This window comes from Coregonus lavaretus (assembly GCF_964263955.1).
Source record: "Coregonus lavaretus genome assembly, contig: HAP1_SCAFFOLD_2098, whole genome shotgun sequence".
In the NCBI taxonomy this organism is placed as follows: domain Eukaryota; kingdom Metazoa; phylum Chordata; class Actinopteri; order Salmoniformes; family Salmonidae; genus Coregonus; species Coregonus lavaretus.
The window spans coordinates 25,152-45,045 of record NW_028166025.1 but is presented as its reverse complement, the minus strand read 5'-3'; positions in this window follow the sequence as shown (position 1 = coordinate 45,045).

Below are 19,894 nucleotides of genomic sequence, written 5' to 3'. Positions count from 1 at the left end.
GCTGTCTCCTCTGAACAGTTGATGTTGAGATGTGTCTGTTACTTGAACTCTGTGAAGCATGTATTTGGGCTGCAATTTCTGAGGTGCAGTTAACTCTAATGAACTTATCCTCTGCAGCAGAGTTAATTCTGGGTCTTCCTTTCCTGTGGTAGTCCTCATGAGAGCCAGTTTCATCAAAGCGCTTGATGGTTTTTGCGACTGCACTTGAAGAAACGTTCAACGTTCTTGAAATGTTCCGTACTGACTGACCTTCATGTCTTAAAGTAATGATGGACTGTCATTTCTCTTTGCAAATTTGAGCTGTTCTTGCCATAATATGGACTTGGTCTTTTACTAAATAGGGTAAAAGACCACCCCTACCTTGTCACAACACAACTGATTGGCTCAAACGCATTAAGAAGGAAAGAAATTCCACAAATTAACTTTTAAGAAGGCACATCTGTTAATTGAAACGCATTCCAGGTGACTACCTCATGAAGCTGGTTGAGAGAATGCCAAGCGTGTGCAAAGCTGTCATCAAGGCAAAGGGTGGCTACTTTGAAGAATCTCAAATATTAAATATATTTTGATTTGTTTATCCCTTTTCTGGTTACTACATGATTCCATATGTGACCGACCGCCTTGATTCGGTTCACCAACTACTTCTCAGATAGAGTTCAATGTGTCAAATCGGAGGGCCTGTTATCTGGACCTCTGGCAGTCTCTATGGGGGTGCCACAGGGTTCAATTCTCAGGCCGACTCTATTCTCTGTGTATATCAATGATGTTGCTCTTGCTGCTGGTGACTCTCAGATCCACCTCTATGCAGACGACACCATTTTGTATACATCTGGCCCTTCATTGGACACTGTGTTAACACACCTCCAAACGAGCTTCAATGCCATACAACACTCCTTCAGTAGCCTCCAACTGCTCTTAAACTCTAGTAAAACTAAATGCATGCTCTTCAATCGAACGCTGCTGGCACCCGCCCGCCCAACTAGAATCACTACTCTCGGCGGGTCTGACATAGAATATGTGGACAACTACAAATACCTAGGTGTCTGGTTAGACTGTAAACTCTCCTTCCAGACTCACATTAAGCATTTCCAATCCAAGTTAAATCTAGAATCGGCTTCCTATTTCGCAACAAGCCTCCTTCACTCATGCTGCCAAACATGCCCTCGTAAAACTGACTATCCTACCGATCCTTGACTTCGGCGATGTCATTTACAAAATAGCCTCCAACACTCTACTCAGCAAATTGGATGTAGTCTATCACAGTGCCATCCGTTTTGTCACCAAAGCCCCATATACTACCCACCATTGTGACCTGTACACTCTCGTTGGCTGGCTCTCACTACATATTCGTCGCCAAACCCACTGGCTCCAGGTCATCTATAAATCACTTCTAGGCAAATCCCCGCCTTATCTTAGCTCATTGGTCACCATAGCAACATCCAACCGTAGTATGCGCTCCAGCAGGTATATCTCACTGGTCATTCCCAAAGCCAACACCTCCTTTGGCCACCATTCCTTCCAGTTCTCTGCTGCCAATGACTGGAACGAACTGCAAAAACTCTGAAGCTGGAGACTCTTATCTCCCTCACTAACTTTAAGCATCAGTTGTCAGAGCAGCTTACCGATCACTGCACCTGTACACAGCCCATCTGTAATTAGCCCACTCAACTACCTCATTCACATATTGTTATTTATTTTGCTCATTTGCACCCCAGTATCTCTATTTGCACATCATCTTCTGCACATCTATCACTCCAGTGTTAATACTAAATTGTAATTATTTTGCACTATGGCCTATTTATTGCCTTACCTCCATAACTTACTACATTTGCACACACTGTATATAGATTTTCTATTGTGTTGTTGACTGTACATTTTGTTTATCCCATATGTAACTCTGTGTTGTTGTTTTTATCGCACTGCTTTGCTTTATCTTGGCCAGGTCACAGTTGTAAATGAGAACTTGTTCTCAACTGGCTTACCTGGTTAAATAAAGGTGAAAAAAATAAATAATAATAATAATAATAATGTAGCTAAATTTGAAATTGTGTTTTTTCCATTGGATAAAAGCAGAGACACAGAGCTACAAAATTGTAAATCATACACTGCATTTGAGGAACAATGGGAAAGTAATTCTGCTTTGAAAGTTGATAAAGTTGATAAACTTGTAAAATCACTTTTGAGAAAATGGCCTTTGAATTTGTTTTACTACATGATTCCATATGTGTTATTTCATAGTTTTGATATCTTCACTATTATTTTACAATGTAGAAAATAGTGAAAATAAAGAAAAACCCTTGAATGAGAAGGTGTTCTAAAACTGGTACTGTAACTCCAGTATGATTATTCAAGACTTCAAACTAGCTTATGATTTCAAACAGTATTTCCCAGTGGTTTAAAATATAAATATATGACTTTGAAACATCTAAGTACAGAGGTGAGAGAGGTAGAGCACTGATACCCTTAAAAACGGCAGTAGAAAACCTTTAGAGAGGACTGAGGAAGCGAATAGTAAAGGTTTCCCGAACTTAAGATGGAAGAGGAAAAATAGAGTGTTCACCAACCAGAGGAGGAAGAACAGGGTTTTCACCAACCAGAGGAGGAAGAACAGGGTTTTCACCAACCAGAGGAGGAAGAACAGGGTTTTCACCAACCAGAGGAGGAAGAACAGGGTTTTCACCAACCAGAGGAAGAAGAACAGGGTTTTCACCAACCAGAGGAAGAAGAACAGGGTTTTCACCAACCAGAGGAAGAAGAACAGGGTGTTCACCAACCAGAGGAGGAAGAACAGGGGTTTCACCAACCAGAGGAGGAAGAACAGGGTGTTCACCAACCAGAGGAGGAAGAACAGGGTGTTCACCAACCAGAGGAGGAAGAGGAATAAACACACTGGGCACAGATATCAATTCAACAGCTATTCCACATTGGTTCAACGTAATTTCATTGAAATGACGTGGAAACAACATTGATTCAACCAGTGTGTGCCCAGTGGGAACAGACGGGGAGATCAAACAGAGAGGCTAATTATTCAAAAGTGGACCAGAAACTTAGGGGAGGGAGAAAAACAATTTGACCCTAAAGCCCCCATGTGAGTGGAGTGTGTGTGCATGCTTTGGAGTCAATGAGCCTTTCTAGCATCAAAGTTCTGACCGAAATGAGATAGAAAGAGAGAGAGGAATGGAAATTGCCCTCAGTCCAGAACCCCTTTGACCTTTGTCAAAACATGGTGATTGGTTTTCCACCGGTGTGAAGCTGGGTACATCCTAATCCTTGGGATTTAGGGTATTCATCATTAGCCCACTGCTTTGCGAATGATTCAGACTGGAAAAACACAATCATTTCTCTCACCTCACACAACAACATCTGTCTGTTTTATGGTCAGCCGCCTGGCTGTGATGGTCTGCATAGCTGTGATGGTCTGCCTCGCTGTGATGGTCTGCCTCGCTGTGATGGTCTGCCTAGCTGTTATGGTGTTAGGCCAGGTGATATCACTGGTGTTAGGCCAGGTGATATCACTGGTGTTAGTGATAGTGCTTGCTAAATTTAGTGACAGTATTGAGAAAGGGAATGTCAGCCTGTATATCTTGAATAGCTAAGAAAGTCAAGGCAGTTGCATGAAAGGAGACAAGAACTTCAAGTTTGACTGCTTATTGTCAACTAGCCTTCATCTATTATCATTATGGTATCTTAAAGGTGTCCTACATGCAAGTGTGAACATGTAAGAGTAAACAGGAAAGATCAACGCAAAAATGTTTAAGGACAATACAGAGAAGGTTTTTCTCTTCCAGAAACACTCTTACCTCTTGGTTTATTTCCATTGCATCAGAAAGAGGGTGAGTATGTGTGTGGAAAAAAGGGAACCAAGAGGGTCTGGGTCATTGACTCACAACGACCAGTGTTCCTCTGACGCAGTCCACCTCTCTCTCTCTCTCTCTCTCTCTCTCTCTTTCTCTCTCTCTCTCTCTCTCTCTCTCTCTCTCTCTCTCTCTCTCTCTCTCTCTCTCTCTCTCTCTCTCTCTCTCTCTCTCTCTCTCTCTCTCTCTCTCTCTCTCTCTCTCTCTCTCTCTCTCTCTCACTCTCTCACTCTTATTCTCCTTCTCTCTCTTTTTCTCTCTCTCTGTCCCCCACCCTCTCTCTCCCCTCTCGCTCTCTGTCGAGGTGGCATGTGTGTGTGTCCTATGGCGCAGACCACCTCACAGTGTGTGTGTGTGTGCGTGCGTGCGTCATGTGTGTGTGTGTTTTTCTCTGTCGAGGTGATCAAAAACAACAACACATAATAAGAGCCACCTATCCATTGTTACCCCTGGCAACAATGAGCCTTCTCACAGCCTTGACTACTATTTCTATTGAGTATCATTAGCCAAGGCACACTACCACAAAGAGGGGAAGGAAATCGATTCAGAGTTGATCCATGATCACATTATGATATGTCTGTAACATTGAAAGCCTAAAGGAGAATATTATTGTAACGAACACTATTAAACCATGGAATACTGCAAAAGCAGACAAGTAGATATTCATTCTGTGCTCTGATTGTTAACAATCCCTTCTTTCCTCCTTGATGTACAGACAGTGGTTTCAAGAATTGCTGGAATTACTACATTGAATGATTTGTTTTATGATGGTTCCCTTAAGTCTTTCATGCAATTGCAACAAGAATATATGGTTACAATTTTCCTTCAACTTAAAGTTTCCTTCAACTTCGAAGCTTTATCAATTCAATTTCCTTTTATATGGAGGCATCTGGCCTTAATAGGCTGGAAATACTCATACTCCATGCTAGCTCCTTAAAAGAAGAGGATAAGCTACCTACAGTATACAACAGTCTTTTTTCTATAGGCATGGTCAACACTGATAGTAGCATGCATGGCAGCAAGACTTTGGGGTGAGCGTCGATAATTGTGAATGGGAAGTTATTCTTACCAATGCAAAGAAAATTTGTTGTTTCTATAAAACTCACAAGCTACAGTTGAAAATTATACATAAGTTACGAACCATACCTGTTGTCAGAAGTAAATATCACCCTGCATGCTCTTGGGAATGTCCCAAATGTAAGCAGCACAAAGGTACTTACAGTATGTACATCTTATCTGGTACTGTACCATTGTTAAAGATTTCTGGAAAGGGGTGGAAAGGGACATCTCAAATATTTTGGCCTCTCCAGTTGATTTACGGCCTCTCCAATGCATTCTGGGTCTATTCTCGACCAATCCTGCATGGAAGTATCATACAAAATTATTCGCTCTAATGTGGTATGCTTCTAGATGAACAATTCTTCAATCATGGCTAGATGACACGAAACCTGCTGTGGTTGTTTCCTCTGGAAAGACTGACTAATGTCCTCCAAGGGAAACATGACCCGTTTTAGCATATTTGGAGCCCTGTAGTTGGGTTTATAGGAGATGAGTGTGCGAATATATTGTTGAAGGGGATTGCCAACCCATACTGTAACCCACCAAGCATTTGGGGGTTGCTCTTTGTACCGTTTGGAATTCATGAATTATGATAATTTGTTTGGGTGGGAAGGGGAATAGAGGGGTGGGAAAGGGATGTACGTATTTATCATGAAAGAACAATTGTCAAAGAAATATTGTCGCGACTTCCGCCGAGGCTGCCTCCCCTCCTTGTTCGGGCAGGCTTCGGCATTCGTCGTCACCAGCTTACTAGCCACTGCCGCTCCATTTATCATCATTCCATTTGTCTTGTCTTGTCAATTACACACACCTGGTTCTTATCCCCTCATTAGTCTGTGTATAAGTGTTCCCTCTGCCCCCTTGTCCTTGTGGGTGATTGTTTTATGTGAGTTGAGTGTAGCTCGGTGGAGCTACCCGTACCTTGTATTGCCGGGGTAGATATTTCCCCTGTGCCTGTATTTTCTTGTCGCTATCCATCGCAGCTGTGTACGACGGAATAAACTCTGTATTCGGTGATTTACCCTCCTGCGCCTGACTCCTTCTAATCACATTCATCACAAATATGTAGAATGCAGTGACATTTTTTAAAATTATTTGTACAAAATGTATTTAGTTATTTGCCTATTCGATCTTGTTTTGCATGCTGACCAAACCGGCCCGCGCCTGTCCCCATAGCATGTGTTCATGACACGCAGGTTGGGATACCAAGGCCAACTGTAAACCAACTATATTAATTTCGGGGACAGGTCGAAACACACATGAACCTTCCATTAACATTTAGCTAGATTGCAGTTGCTAGCTACTTTGTCCTGGGAGATGAACATGGTTGTTATTCTACCTGAGGTGCATATGGTCCTTTTTTTTGTTGCTGGATCTTTTGACCCATTTTGGGTCACAGGGAATAGTGTGTTCTCTACTGCGGTAATTAATCAGCGGATGAAGGGGGAAACCTGGTTGGTTTTCTTTGATTGGTCTCGTCTCGTTTATTCTTCTTCTTCTGTGGATTTTATATGGCGGTTGGCAACCAAGTTTAAGATGTAGTACTGCCACCAACTGGACTGGAGTGTGGACTTTGTTCATCTTTCAATCACCCACGTGGGTATATGCTTGTAAAAACCAATGTAGATGGAAGAGGTGGGACTTGCAGCTCGTCAAGTGTGTAAAATACAACCGAGTTCTGTTTTGGCGCCTGGCAACGCAGACGCCCGATGAGATGATTGAATTACATGTATGTGCACATTTATTTTGCAACACTCGCGCACGCAACGTGGGCGGTCTGGTAAGCATGTTATTCTTGGAAGACATGGACGTCGCTTTATTTATTTATGCGTATGTATGTGTATGTATATATGTGTGTATGTATGTATGTGTGTGTGTATATATATATATATATATATATATATATATATATATATATATATATATATATTATTTTTTCTGTGTTATTGTTGGTTTTGTCTGTATGGAAAATGGAAAATAAAATGTTTCAAAGAAAGAAAGTCTTTATTGATATTCTAATCTCAACGGTTGCGCAATAGACAAGTGTAACGTTGAGCAAGTTGAGTCCTGCTATTATCAAAACAGTAGTGTATTCATAGCTCAGTGTGGTAGCCTACTATCAACAATAACATCAAGGAAGCAATATTTATCTACTTTGGTTTTGGTGAGGGTAAAACCAACCAGATCAACAGCCAATCAAAGAAGCACCACACCTTTGAATAGAATGTGCTGCTAGGTGTCTACTCTGGGCGTTTCAATGTAACAATATATGCCATTTAGAAGACACTTTTACCCAAAGCGACTTACAGTCATGCGTGCATACATTTTACATATGGGTGGCCACAGTGGGAATCGAACCCAAGACCTTTGGCATTGCAAGTGTCATAGACTGAGCCACAGAGGACTGTATAATGTAATGTGCTGCTAGGTATCTATTCTGAGCTGGCAAATATCACGTCATGAAAATATCTATATGCTTGACAAATTAACCTGCTTTTCTATATATATATAGAAGTTATTGAAGATTATATATATATATCACAGGAGGTTGGTGGCATCTTAATTGGGGAGGACAGGCTCGTGGTAATGGCTGGTTTCCATGTGTTTGATGCCATTCCATTCACTCCGTTCCAGCCATTATTATGAGCTGTCCTCCCCTCAGCAGCCTCCTGTGACATATTTGGTCCTGGAACTAAACCTGTTTTTGTCACTGCGGTGACGCAGTTCAGCTGAACTGAAGGCGATAACACAACGTCACCAACCTGAAGAGTGATTTAAAAGGAAACAATGAATACTGAGGAGCTAACAGGTGGAAATAGATGACAGGAAAACTGAGAGAGAGGGGGGGGGGGGGAGAGAGCTAGAGTGAGAGAGAGAGAGAGAGAGAGAGAGAGAGAGAGAGAGAGAGAGAGAGAGAGAGAGAGAGAGAGAGAGAGAGAGAGAGAGAGAGAGAAATAGAGAAAGATAGAACGAGAGAGAAGGATTCATTAGATGTCATTCTTTTTATTGGGTCATAGCAACCTCCTCAAGCCTCCTACTGCGATCGTTAATAAATACATGCTGTGACCAGTGAGCTGCGAGTGAGCGCATGCACGTCACCAATTACACACTCCTCCATCGCCATGGTTTCACTTCCTGTCCATGTGGCAAGTCTGCTCTGCTATAACGAAAAGCAGCCTGCCTGTCTGTTGGAAAGATACAAAATCTCTCCTCAAACCAAACCCTCCCCCACAGTATGACTATAATTCTCCTGACAAAACCCACATGAAAGCAAAAACACATAACAAAAACACAAAAATGCATCAAGATCTTCGATCCTTGAGGATACACTTTTAGAAAAAAAGTGCTATCTAGAACCTAAAAGGGTTCTTCGAACCCTTTGAAGAACCCTTTTTGGTTCGAGGTAGAACCATTTTGGTTCCAGGTAGAACCCTTTTGAGTTCCATGTACCCTTTACACAGAGGGTTCTACATGGAATCCAAAAGAGTTCTACCTGGAACCAAAAAGGGTTCTACCTGGAACCAAAAAGGGTTCTCCTATGGGGACACCCGAAGAACCCTTTGGGAACTATTTTTATCTAAGAGTGTAGGATTCACATACCTAAACACCGCCTAGATATGATTTAATGAAAACATTATTTTAACTTTCAGTTACTTCAACGCCCATATACCAACTGTCATACCTAGAAGCACTACCATAGTATATCACATAAAGCACCAGGACCAGGATTCAAATTCTTGATCCCTGTCTGTCCCTGTCTCTATCTAGGAAAATGTCTTTCCTCCAGGCTAAGAGATGTTTGACTGATTAAACAGTAAAGTAACTAAGCAAATGACAGAGGAAGGGACGAAGGAGGGGGGAGAAACAGCCTCACAGTTTATTTTTTCACTTTTCTCTCTCACTCACTTATTCTTTAAACAGACAACCCCCTGTGGCTTGCTTAAACGTGCCTGTCTGTGCTTGTGGGGAACAACACAGGCAGTCAGTGTGATCACAGGACACACACGTGTGCACACACACACACACGCACACACACATGATTAAGCCTCCAAAAATGTGCCTGCCTCATATTTCTTCCTCTCTTATTTGATTATCGTGGAGACCCCCCCACTGATTTGAGACTTCCTGTAGAGACTAGTATAACGAATGTCAGAGCCTCCGTTTGTACAGTTTGTACTATGTCTCAACGTCAAAGGACTGATGCAATATCAAACAGCCCTACAGTATATTGAGCATGTGGATCAAAGGTCAATAAGTCAAGGATAAATATGTGTTCTCTTTGGACCAATGATCGGTTTGGTCCATGACTTGGGAGGCCACAGGACACAAACAACTCTTACTGGAAGGAGTTGAATGGGGTCAGACTCTACAGATTAAAAACTAGGGATGGAAGCCAAACATTATGCTTATAACATACGTTGCACAACCTCAGAACAAAAACAATATAGTTAATTTATTGTTTGAACCATAAGTTAAAGACACTGAGAGTACATCACCATACTGTCATAACCAGTGTACGACAGGTGGTGTTTCCCTGCCGCTCTCTGTGAATGTGGCACGTGTCCTTTACTTTAATATGATTACTTCAGTCTCCTAGCTGTGAAGATAGCCTTTAGGTCAAGGGCGCCTGGCTGGCAAGCAAGCTAGTGAGCGACATGTCACTTTCAGCTTGGATAGAGTGACACTTTGGACATTATGTAGGACTTGGTTGAACAATCATTTCACTCTTCATTCTTCTAAAACAGTGTTCCTTCACTACAAATCTTTGGAAAAATGTTAGGAAAAGCTTAGATTTGTTTAAAACAATTATATAACATTGCCAGTGTGTGAGTGAGCAGTGACTGAACAGTCCACAGTGCCCTTAACTCTGTTGGCAGTATTATGAGAGTATCTACCTGTTCAAAGACCACAGCAGAGTGAAACCTTTTATCAGTTGGACCAAAGGGACTTCCAGAAAAACTATTGTAACTGCACACATGGCACATACTGTTGTCATGATATAGCTACCACATGAACCATGACACTATGAATGAGACATGTCACCCACGTTGTTGTTTCTATGGTCACACATACACTCAACTGTCATACCCAATCAGAACCCAAAATATAAGCTTGTTTTACTCCAATTTGTAAACAATCTGTATAGCCTTAAAACAGGGTTAAAACTATACTTTTGTTATCATGGCTGGTCAGTCCTTGCATCCATAGCTCTGTCTATGAATTTGAGAGCGGTTACATTTCTCCGGCCTTCATCCCTCAGCTTTTGAGGTCACTGAGCCGCTTCGTTATTGTCTCAATTAAGGACTCTAGCTTTAAAGGCCCAGTGCTGTCAACATGCTGTTTTTCCTGTGTTTTGTAAAGGTGTGAGAAAAAATAATGTGATCAGTGTTATTTCCTGATAGTTGCTGGTTGAAAAAAATTTTTTACACAGGGCCTTGTAATCAACAGGGTTTGCGTGGGTGGAGTTTTGGCTTGCCTGGTGACATCACCAGGTGGTATAAGTGAATAGACCAAAGAGAGTTCCAAACCTCTTTGCTAATAATAGCTAGTTTTCATCTTACATATCCCCCCCATTAGGCCCCTCTCTCAGACTACTCCCAGACAGTCCTAGCAAAATTCTTGTTTGAGAAATATTTTTTTGCTAAAAAGCTATTTTTGATTCTTTATTGACCATTTTAATGGAACACTATGACCGTAAGGTACTTAATTGTTACCCAGAAATGATTTGATATTGAGATAAAAACGTCTGCATTGGGCCTTTAATAACTGCAACCGGTAAATTTGACTTCATAACCTCTCACACTACAAACATGCCTACTTCTTTCCTGCCAAGAGAGGCCTGCCTGTAATTGAAGAGTAAATATTGAATTTTCCGCGGCTGGGTTGGTTGTTGTGAGATTGATACGGTGGGCTAAAAAAGCACAAGGACACAGAATTGTGCAAACTGGAATCTTCCAATTTACTTAACCTTTTACTGCAGTGGGCTAAATCAGGGTCACACAGAGTGTTTTTTGGTGGTCTTAAACAAATCTATTTTGAAACAAAAGTATACACCTCACACACATGGTAATGGGCACATGGTTATGGCCACCTGTACCATGTCAGATATAGAGTTGAAATGTATTACATTTTGAGTTTACATCCTAATATTACACTTTATATACATCACAGAAGACTGAAATATAACAAAACTGTTTGACATAGAGACACTGGATTTTTGGCTTTTAAAAATTTATTTTTATGTTTCTTAATTATGAAATTATGAGAAATATTAAAAACATTCCACCCATGAGGCCACTAGGTCATTTGAATGCAGGAAAGGGCTACTGACCCCCCCACAAGTGTAGCTAAAAACCAGCAAACAATATCAACTCTGCTGATGGACTTTTATCCTGATGACTTCAACTCAGCAGGGAAAAACCTCAGGCTCAGACTTTTTCCTTGACCAGATCACGTGATCAAGGAAAAATGCCTGATCCTAACAGTGTGGTCTAAACTGAGTGCTCAGAACTGAACCTGACTGAGAGGTCAGGATGAAAGAGTTCTTGTCTCTCCCCATGTCTCCCCCCTCCCAGTTTTCTGTCTCCCCCCTTCTCCGAGGTTAAGACATATCGGTTGAAACTCAGACTGCGTGGCATTCCTGCAATGTGTGACGGACGCCCCTTCCCGCTCCCCACCCCCATCGCCCTCAGCTCTCACCCCCTCTCCATTTTCCACCCGCATCCCCCTCTCTCTATCACCCCTGTCCCCCTCACCCTCTCCCACAGAACTTTCCCCCTCTGGGTGTCTACAAGGCCTTTGACCCCCTATCCTACCCAGGGGAGGTTTACTCCCCCCTCCCCCATCCAAGGACAAAAAACACAGAACAGCTTATCACAAAGGATAAGGAAGCTAGGTTCTCTGCTGAGTCAAAACATTGGGGGGAAAGCACACAGCAGGAATGGTGACAACAAGAGTAGCACTAAAAGTTATTTTATTCCATGCCTTCAGCAATATTTGGCAATTTTGGCATATGGTCTGAACAAGCGTATGAAAACAACACATATTCATGCGATTGAAACAACCTTGATCTCATAACAGTTATTTAATTATCACATAATTCACATTCATGATTTTCACATTCCTCCACACTCTAAAAGACAGCTGTGGAAGCACTGAATTCAATGTGCAGTAGCTCACAACTAGACTACTCAAGGTCTACTCAAACAGACAGTGTGTTATAGCATCAACGTTTGTGAAATCCTCCCAACTCAACAGTCAGCTGCAGCAGCTGCTCATTCACAGTAGCTCTGAACTAGTATACTCAAAGTCTACTACTCTAAGGGCTCTATTAAATACGTATTGCAGAAATTCAGCTTTACAGTGTGATTGAAATTTAAAGGCAATGCTCCCGCGTTAGCGGAGACTGCATTGACTGTAAACGCTGCAGATGTCGGCTCAATAGGAAATGTAATAGAGTCCAAAGCCTACACAAACAATTGCTGCCAGGCAGAGTTCATTATCTTTATCTAGCAGGAGGCAAAGAGCACTGAGTCAGGCCCTTTTATTCCCCAATAAAAGGGTGATCCATGAGACAAGGCCGGGGCCGGGGTAGGGGGGTAGAGGGGTAGGGGGTAGAGGGGTAGGGGGTAGAGGGGTAAGGGGGTAGAGGGGTAAGGGGGTAGAGGGGTAGGGGGGTAGAGGGGTAGGGGGGTAGGGGGTAGAGGGGTAGAGGGGTAGAGGGGTAGGGGGTAGAGGGGTAAGGGGTAGGGGGTAGAGGGGTAGAGGGTAGGGGGTAGAGGGGTAGGGGGTAGGGGGGTGGGGGGTAGGGGGTAGAGGGTAGGGGGTAGAGGGGTAGGGGGTAGAGGGGTAGGGGGTAGAGGGGTAGGGGTAGGGGGTAGGGGGTAGAGGGGTAGAGGGTAGAGGGGTAGAGGGGTAAGGGGGTAGGGCTAGGGGGTAGAGGGGTAGGGGGGTAGAGGGGTAGGGGGTAGAGGGGTAGAGGGGTAGAGGGGTAAGGGGGTAGGGCTAGGGGGTAGAGGGGTAGGGGGGTAGAGGGGTAGGGGGTAGAGGGGTAGGGGGTAGGGGGTAGAGGGGTAGAGGGTAGGGGGTAGAGGGGTAGAGGGGTAGGGGGTAGAGGGGTAGGGGGTAGGGGGTAGAGGGGTAGAGGGGTAGAGGGGTAGGGGGTAGAGGGGTAGGGGGTAGAGGGTAGAGGGGTAAGGGGGTAGGGCTAGGGGGTAGATGGGTAGAGGGGTAGGGGGGTAGAGGGGTAGGGGGGTAGGGGGTAGGGGTAGGGGGTAGGGGGTAGAGGGGTAGGGGGTAGGGCTAGGGGGTAGATGGGTAGAGGGGTAGGGGGGTAGAGGGGTAGGGGGTAGGGGGTAGGGGGTAGGGGGTAGGGGGGTAGGGGGTAGAGGGGTAGGGGGTAGAGGGGTAGAGGGGTAGGGGGTAGAGGGGTAAGGGGTAGGGGGTAGAGGGTAGGGGGTAGGGGGTAGATAGGGGGTAGGGGGTAGAGGGGTAGGGGGTAGAGGGGTAGGGGGTAGGGCTAGGGGGTAGATGGGTAGAGGGGTAGGGGGGTAGAGGGGTAGGGGGTAGGGGGTAGGGGGGTAGGGGGTAGAGGGGTAGGGGGTAGAGGGGTAGAGGGGTAGGGGGTAGAGGGGTAAGGGGTAGGGGGTAGAGGGTAGGGGGTAGGGGGTAGATAGGGGGTAGGGGGTAGAGGGGTAGATAGGGGGTAGGGTAGGGGGTAGAGGGGTAGGGGGTAGAGGGGTAGGGGGTAGGGGGTAGAGGGGTAGGGGGTAGAGGGGTAGGGGGTAGGGGGTAGGGGGTAGAGGGGTAGGGGTAGAGGGGTAGGGGGTAGGGGGTAGGGGGATAAGGGGTAGGGGGTAGAGGGTAGGGGGTGGGGGGGTAGGGGGTAGGGGGTAGATAGGGGGTAGGGGGTAGGGGGTAGGGGGTAGGGGGTAGATAGGGGGTAGGGGGTAGAGGGGTAGGGGGTAGGGGGTAGTGGGGTAGGGGGTCTGGTAATAACAAGAGTAGAAGTAACTAGTAGTAGTAACTCCTAAACTTAACCCTAACCTTAACACTAACCCCTAACTCCTAGCCTAGCTAACGTTAGCCAGCTAGCTAACGTTAGCCACCTAGCTAGAATTCGTAACATATCTTACGTTTTGTACATTTGTAACATATCTTACACTACCCTTCAAAAGTTTGGGGTCACTTAAAAATGTCCTTGTTTTCATTGAAAACATACATGAAATGAGTTTGAATAGGAAATATAGCAAAATGAATAGGAAATGTAGTCATTGAAAAGGTTAGAAATAATGATTTTTAATTGAAATAATAATTGTCCTTCAAACGTTGCTTTCGTCAAAGAATCCTCAATTTGCAGCAATTACAGCCTTGCAGACCTTTGGCATTCTAGTTGTCAATTTGTTGAGGTAATCTGAAGAGATTTCACCGCATGCTTCCTGAAGCACCTCCCACAAATTGGATTGGCTTGATGGGCACTTCTTACGTACCATACGGTCAAGCTGCTCCCACAACAGCTCAATAGGGTTGAGATCCAGTGACTGTGCTGGCCACTCCATTATGGACAGAATACCAGCTGACTGCTTCTTCCCTAAATAGTTCTTGCATAGTTTGGAGCTGTGTTTTGGGTCATTGTCCTGTTGTAGGAGGAAATTGGCTCCAATCAAGCGCCGTCCACAGGGTATGGCATGGCGTTGCAAAATGGAGTGATAGCCTTCCTTCTTCAAGATCCCTTTTACCGTGTACAAATCTCCCACTTTACCACCACCAAAGCACCCCCAGACCATCACATTGCCTCCACCATCCTTGACAGATGGCGTCAAGCACTCCTCCAGCATCTTTTCATTTGGTCTGCGTCTCACAAATGTTATTCTTTGTGATCCGTACACCTCAAACTTCGATTAGTCTGTCCATAACACTTTTTTCCAATCTTCCTCTGTCCAGTGTCTGTGTTCTTTTGCCCATTTTAATATTTTATTTTTATTGGCCAGTCTGAGATATGGCTTTTTCTTTGCAACTCTGCCTAGAAGGTCAGCATCCTGGAGTCGCCTCTTCACTGTTGACGTTGAGACTATTTTTGCGGGTACTATTTAATGAAGCTGCCAGTTGAGGACCTGTGAGGCGTCTGTTTCTCAAACTAGACACTCTAATGTATTTGTCCTCTTGCTCAGTTGTGCACCGGAGCCTCCCACTCCTCTTTCTATTCTGGTTAGAGCCAGTTTGCGCTGTTCTGTGAAGGAAGTAGTACACAGCGTTGTACGAGATCTTCAGTTTCTTGGCAGTTTCTCACATGGAATAGCCTTCATTTCTCAGAACAAGAATAGAATGACAAGTTTCAGAAGAAAGTTATTTGTTTCTGGCCATTTTGAGCCTGTAATCGAACACACATTTGCTGATGCTCCAGATACTCAACTAGTCTCAAGAAGGCCAGTTTTATTGCTTCTTTAATCAGCACAACAGTTTTCAGCTGTGCTAACTGTCACGCCCTGACTCTTAGGACTTGTATTTGTTGAGTCAGGGTGTGTATTTTCTGTGTTGTGTTTGCTATGTCGATGTTCTATGTTTAAGATCTAGAATGTGTAGATCTATGTTGGCCTGTGTGGTTCCCAATCAGAGGCAGCTGTTGCTCGTTGTCTCTGATTGGGGACCATACTTAGCCTTTTGGCACCTGTTAGTTGTGGGATCTTGTTCCGTGTAAGGTATGTTGTTTGTATGCTACCTTGGACTTCACGTTTCGTTTGTTGTTTTGTCGTATGTTTAGTCGTTAATAAATATGAATGCATATCACGCTGCGCCTTGGTCCGTCTCGTTCGTAAACGATCGTGACAGAAGATCCCACCAAAATAGGACCAAGCAGCGTGTTCAGGAGCAAACGCCGGGAATTAAACTGGAGGTTACGTTAGTAGATGTCCTCCTCGGTTGGGGGAAATCACGGAGGAGGAGGCCGTCCGTTACCGGAGGGCGATGAATGAGGATGCCCAGGTAGGAGAGGAGAAACGGTACCAACAGTGCCGACGACGGAGACCCGAGAGGCAACCCCAATAATTTTTTGGGGGGGGGCACACGGTGTGGACGACGAGGCAGCAGGAGGCAGCGACAGGGCAAATCTGCAGGTTAGGAGAGGAGGCCACCAGGTTACGGGGGCTATTGGTCCAGAGGGAGCAGGAGTTATTTGGTCAGAGGGAGGAGCTACAGGAGGCTATAAGGGAGAAGGAGAGTGTAGAGGCACGGCGAGAGGAGCTGGTTAGGCAGCAGAAGGAGTGTTTTTTTTTAAGGGAACCCAGTCCCGCTCCTCGCACCAAGCAAGTGGTGCGTGTCGCCAGTCCGGTCCGGCCCGTTCCTGATCCCCGCACTAAGCCAGTGGTGCGTGTTCCCAGTACGGCCCGACCCATTCCTGCTTCCTGCACAAGGCCAGTGGTGTGTGTTCCCAGTACGGTCCGGCCCGTTCCTGCTCCCCGCACTAAGCCAGTGGTGCGTGTTCCCAGTACGGCCCGACCCATTCCTGCTTCCCGCACAAGGCCAGTGTTGTGTGTTCCCAGTACGGTCCGGCCCGTTCCTGCTCCCCGGACTAAGCCAGTGGTGTGTGTTCCCAGTACGGTCCGGCCCGTTCCTGCCCCTTGCACCAAACCAGTGTTGCGCGTTGCCAGCCCGGTCCGCCCTGTTCCTGTCCCTCGCACCAAGCCAGTGGTGCCCGTCGCCAGCCCGGTCCGGCCTGTTCCTGTTCCTCGCACCAAGACAGTGGTGAGCGTCGCCAGCCCGGCCCGGCCTGTTCCTGCCCCTCCCACCAAACCAGTGGTGCGCGTCGCCAGCCCGGTCCGACCTGTTCCTGTCCCTCGCACCAAGTCAGTGGTGAGCGTCGCCAGCCCGGTCCGGCCTGTTCCTGACCCTCGCACCAAGCCAGTGGTGCGCGTCTCCAGTACGGTCCGGCCCGTTCCTGCTCCCCGCACTAAGCCAGTGGTGCGTGTTCCCAGTACGGCCCGACCCATTCCTGCTTCCCGCACAAGGCCAGTGGTGTGTGTTCCCAGTACGGTCCGGCCCGTTCCTGCCCCTTGCACCAAACCAGTGTTGCGCGTCGCCAGCCCGGTCCGCCCTGTTCCTGTCCCTCGCACCAAGTCAGTGGTGCGCGTCGCCAGCCCGGTTCGGCCTGTTCCTGTCCCTCGCACCAAGCCAGTGGTGCGCGTCTCCAGCCCGGTCCGGCCTGTTCCTGTCCCTCGCACCAAGACAGTGGTGCGCGTCGCCAGCCCGGTCCGGCATGTTCCTGTCCCTCGCACCAAGCCAGTGGTGCGCGTCGCCAGCCCGGCCCGGCCTGTTCCTGCCCCTCGCACCAAACCAGTGGTGCGCGTCGCCAGCCCGGTCCGGCCTGTTCCTGTCCCTCGCACCAAGTCAGTGGTGCGCGTCGCCAGCCCGGTCCGGCCTGTTCCTGTCCCTCGCACCAAGCCAGTGGTGCGCGTCTCCAGCCCGCTCCGGCCTGTTCCTGTCCCTCGCACCAAGCCAGTGGTGCGCATCTCCAGCCCGGTCCGGCCTGTTCCTGTCCCTCGCACCAAGCCAGTGGTGCGCGTCGCCAGCCCGGCCCGGCCTGTTCCTGCTCCTCGCACCAAACCAGTGGTGCGTGTCGCCAGCCCGGCCCGGCCTGTTCCTGCCCCTCGCACCAAGCCAGTGGTGAGCGTCGCCAGCCCGGTCCGGCCTGTTCCTGTCCCTCGCACCAAGCTAGTGGTGCGCGCCGCCAGTCCGGTACGGCCCGTTCCTGCTCCCCGCACCAAGCCAGTGGTGCGCGTCGTCAGCCCGGTCCGGCCCGTTCCTGCTCCCCGCACCAAGCCAGTGGTGCGTGTGTCCAGTCCGGCACGGCCCGTTCCTGCTCCCCGCACCAAGCCAGTGGTGCGTGTGTCCAGTCCGGCACGGCCCGTGCCTGTTCCACCGGTGCCTGGTCCGGCACCGGTCAGCTGCTCCACTCCGGAGCCAGAGCAATCCGCTCCACCGGGGTCCAGTCCAGCTCCAGTCAGCGGCTCCACTCCGGAGCCAGAGCAATCCGCTCCACCGGTGCCTGATCCAGCTCCAGTCAGCGGTTCCAGTCCAGACCCAGACGTCAGCCCCTCTCCAGGTTCGGGGTCTCCCACACCAGGGTCCAGACAGGGCTTGGTACGTCGTGGGAGGAAGGAGATGGGAAGCTGCGCGCCGAGGTCCAGACCAGACCAGGGGCGCAACAGGGAGGTGGAGAGTAAGTGGTGGTCACGCCCGGAGCCGGATCCGCCCTTTGGGGGGGGGGGGGGGGGGGTACTGTCACGCCCTGACTCTTAGGACTTGTATTTGTTGAGTCAGGGTGTGTATTTTCTGTGTTGTGTTTGCTATGTCGATGTTCTATGTTTAAGATCTAGAATGTGTAGATCTATGTTGGCCTGTGTGGTTCCCAATCAGAGGCAGCTGTTGCTCGTTGTCTCTGATTGGGGACCATACTTAGGCAGCCTTTTGGTACCTGTTAGTTGTGGGATCTTGTTCCGTGTAAGGTATGTTGTTTGTATGCTACCTTGGACTTCACGTTTCGTTTGTTGTTTTGTCGTATGTTTAGTCGTTAATAAATATGAATGCATATCACGCTGCGCCTTGGTCCGTCTCGTTCGTAAACGATCGTGACACTAACATAATTGCAAAAAGGTTTTCTAATGATCAATTAGTCTTTTAAAATGATAAACTTGGATTAGCAAACACAACATGCCATTGGAACACAGGACTGATGGTTGCTGATAATGGGCCTCTGTACGCCTATGTAGATATTCCATTAAAAATCAGCCGTTTCCAGCTACAATAGCCATTTACAACATTAACAATGTCTACACTGTATTTCTGATCAATTTGATGTTATTTTAATGGACAAAAAAATTGCTTTTCTTTTGAAAACAAGGACATTTCTATGTGACCCCAAACTTTTGAACGGTAGTGTACATTTTGCAAACTCGTAACATATAATACAAATTGTAATTCGTAACATATCATACCAAAGGGGTGATGGACATGGAGGCCTGTCATCACCATCCCTGGCCAGGGGAAATGGGTTGAGAGGGGTAGCAATCAGACCTGGGTTCAAATACTGTTTGAAATATTTTAGCATTTGCTTTAGCCTGCCTGCGGTGCCATATGGCCGGGACATGCCATTTTGGTACGATTCTATTGGTTCCATTAAGCCAAACAACTTCAATCAAGCAAAGCTAAATTATTTGAAAGGATTTCAAATAGTAGTTGAACCCAGGTCTGGTTGTCTCCACACCAGGCTAGTCTCAACATGTTGGGTTGTAGGATGGAGAAAGGTGTACGGTCTAGTGTCTAGATTCCTAGAATGTGTCTGTCTGGCTCTCTGCTGTGTATCACCCAGGTGGGTGCTGAATATTTGTGATGGATTAGGTGAATTCCTCCATAGATAGAAATAGTAATGGCATCTTTTTGTAGGCACTAACTCTGCCATGGTTTGTTGGACAAGGCCTATGAGGAAAATCAATGGCGTTTTTGGATGAACGCCAAAAATTAGGTCTGTGGTAAACACAGGCTTAGGAGATCTTATATGATAATCTTCATCAGCTAACGTCACATTTTGTGAATGTTTAAGAATTTAGGTAATAATAATAATACAAATAATAAAAAACACATAAATCACATAAATTGTTTCATTATTCATAAAGTCATGTTAACTGACTGCCATTAGCTCATAGAACAAAACATATAAGATCTCCTAAGCCTGTGTTAACCTCAGACCTTATTTTCTGCGTTTATTTCAAAACCCTAATCTTTCCCAATACATTTTCCCCATAGGGATGGCTGAACGAACCAGAGGTAATTTATTTCCGGGCTGACAAGCTCTATTACAATGTCAAGCGCTTATAGCACTTTGAAAAGCTCTATATAATAAGTAATGCAACAGACACTGAGGAGTATTTTTCTCCGCTTTGCTGACAAGTATTTTTGTCCACTCATACTGAAGTAATAAAGGCCTAGTT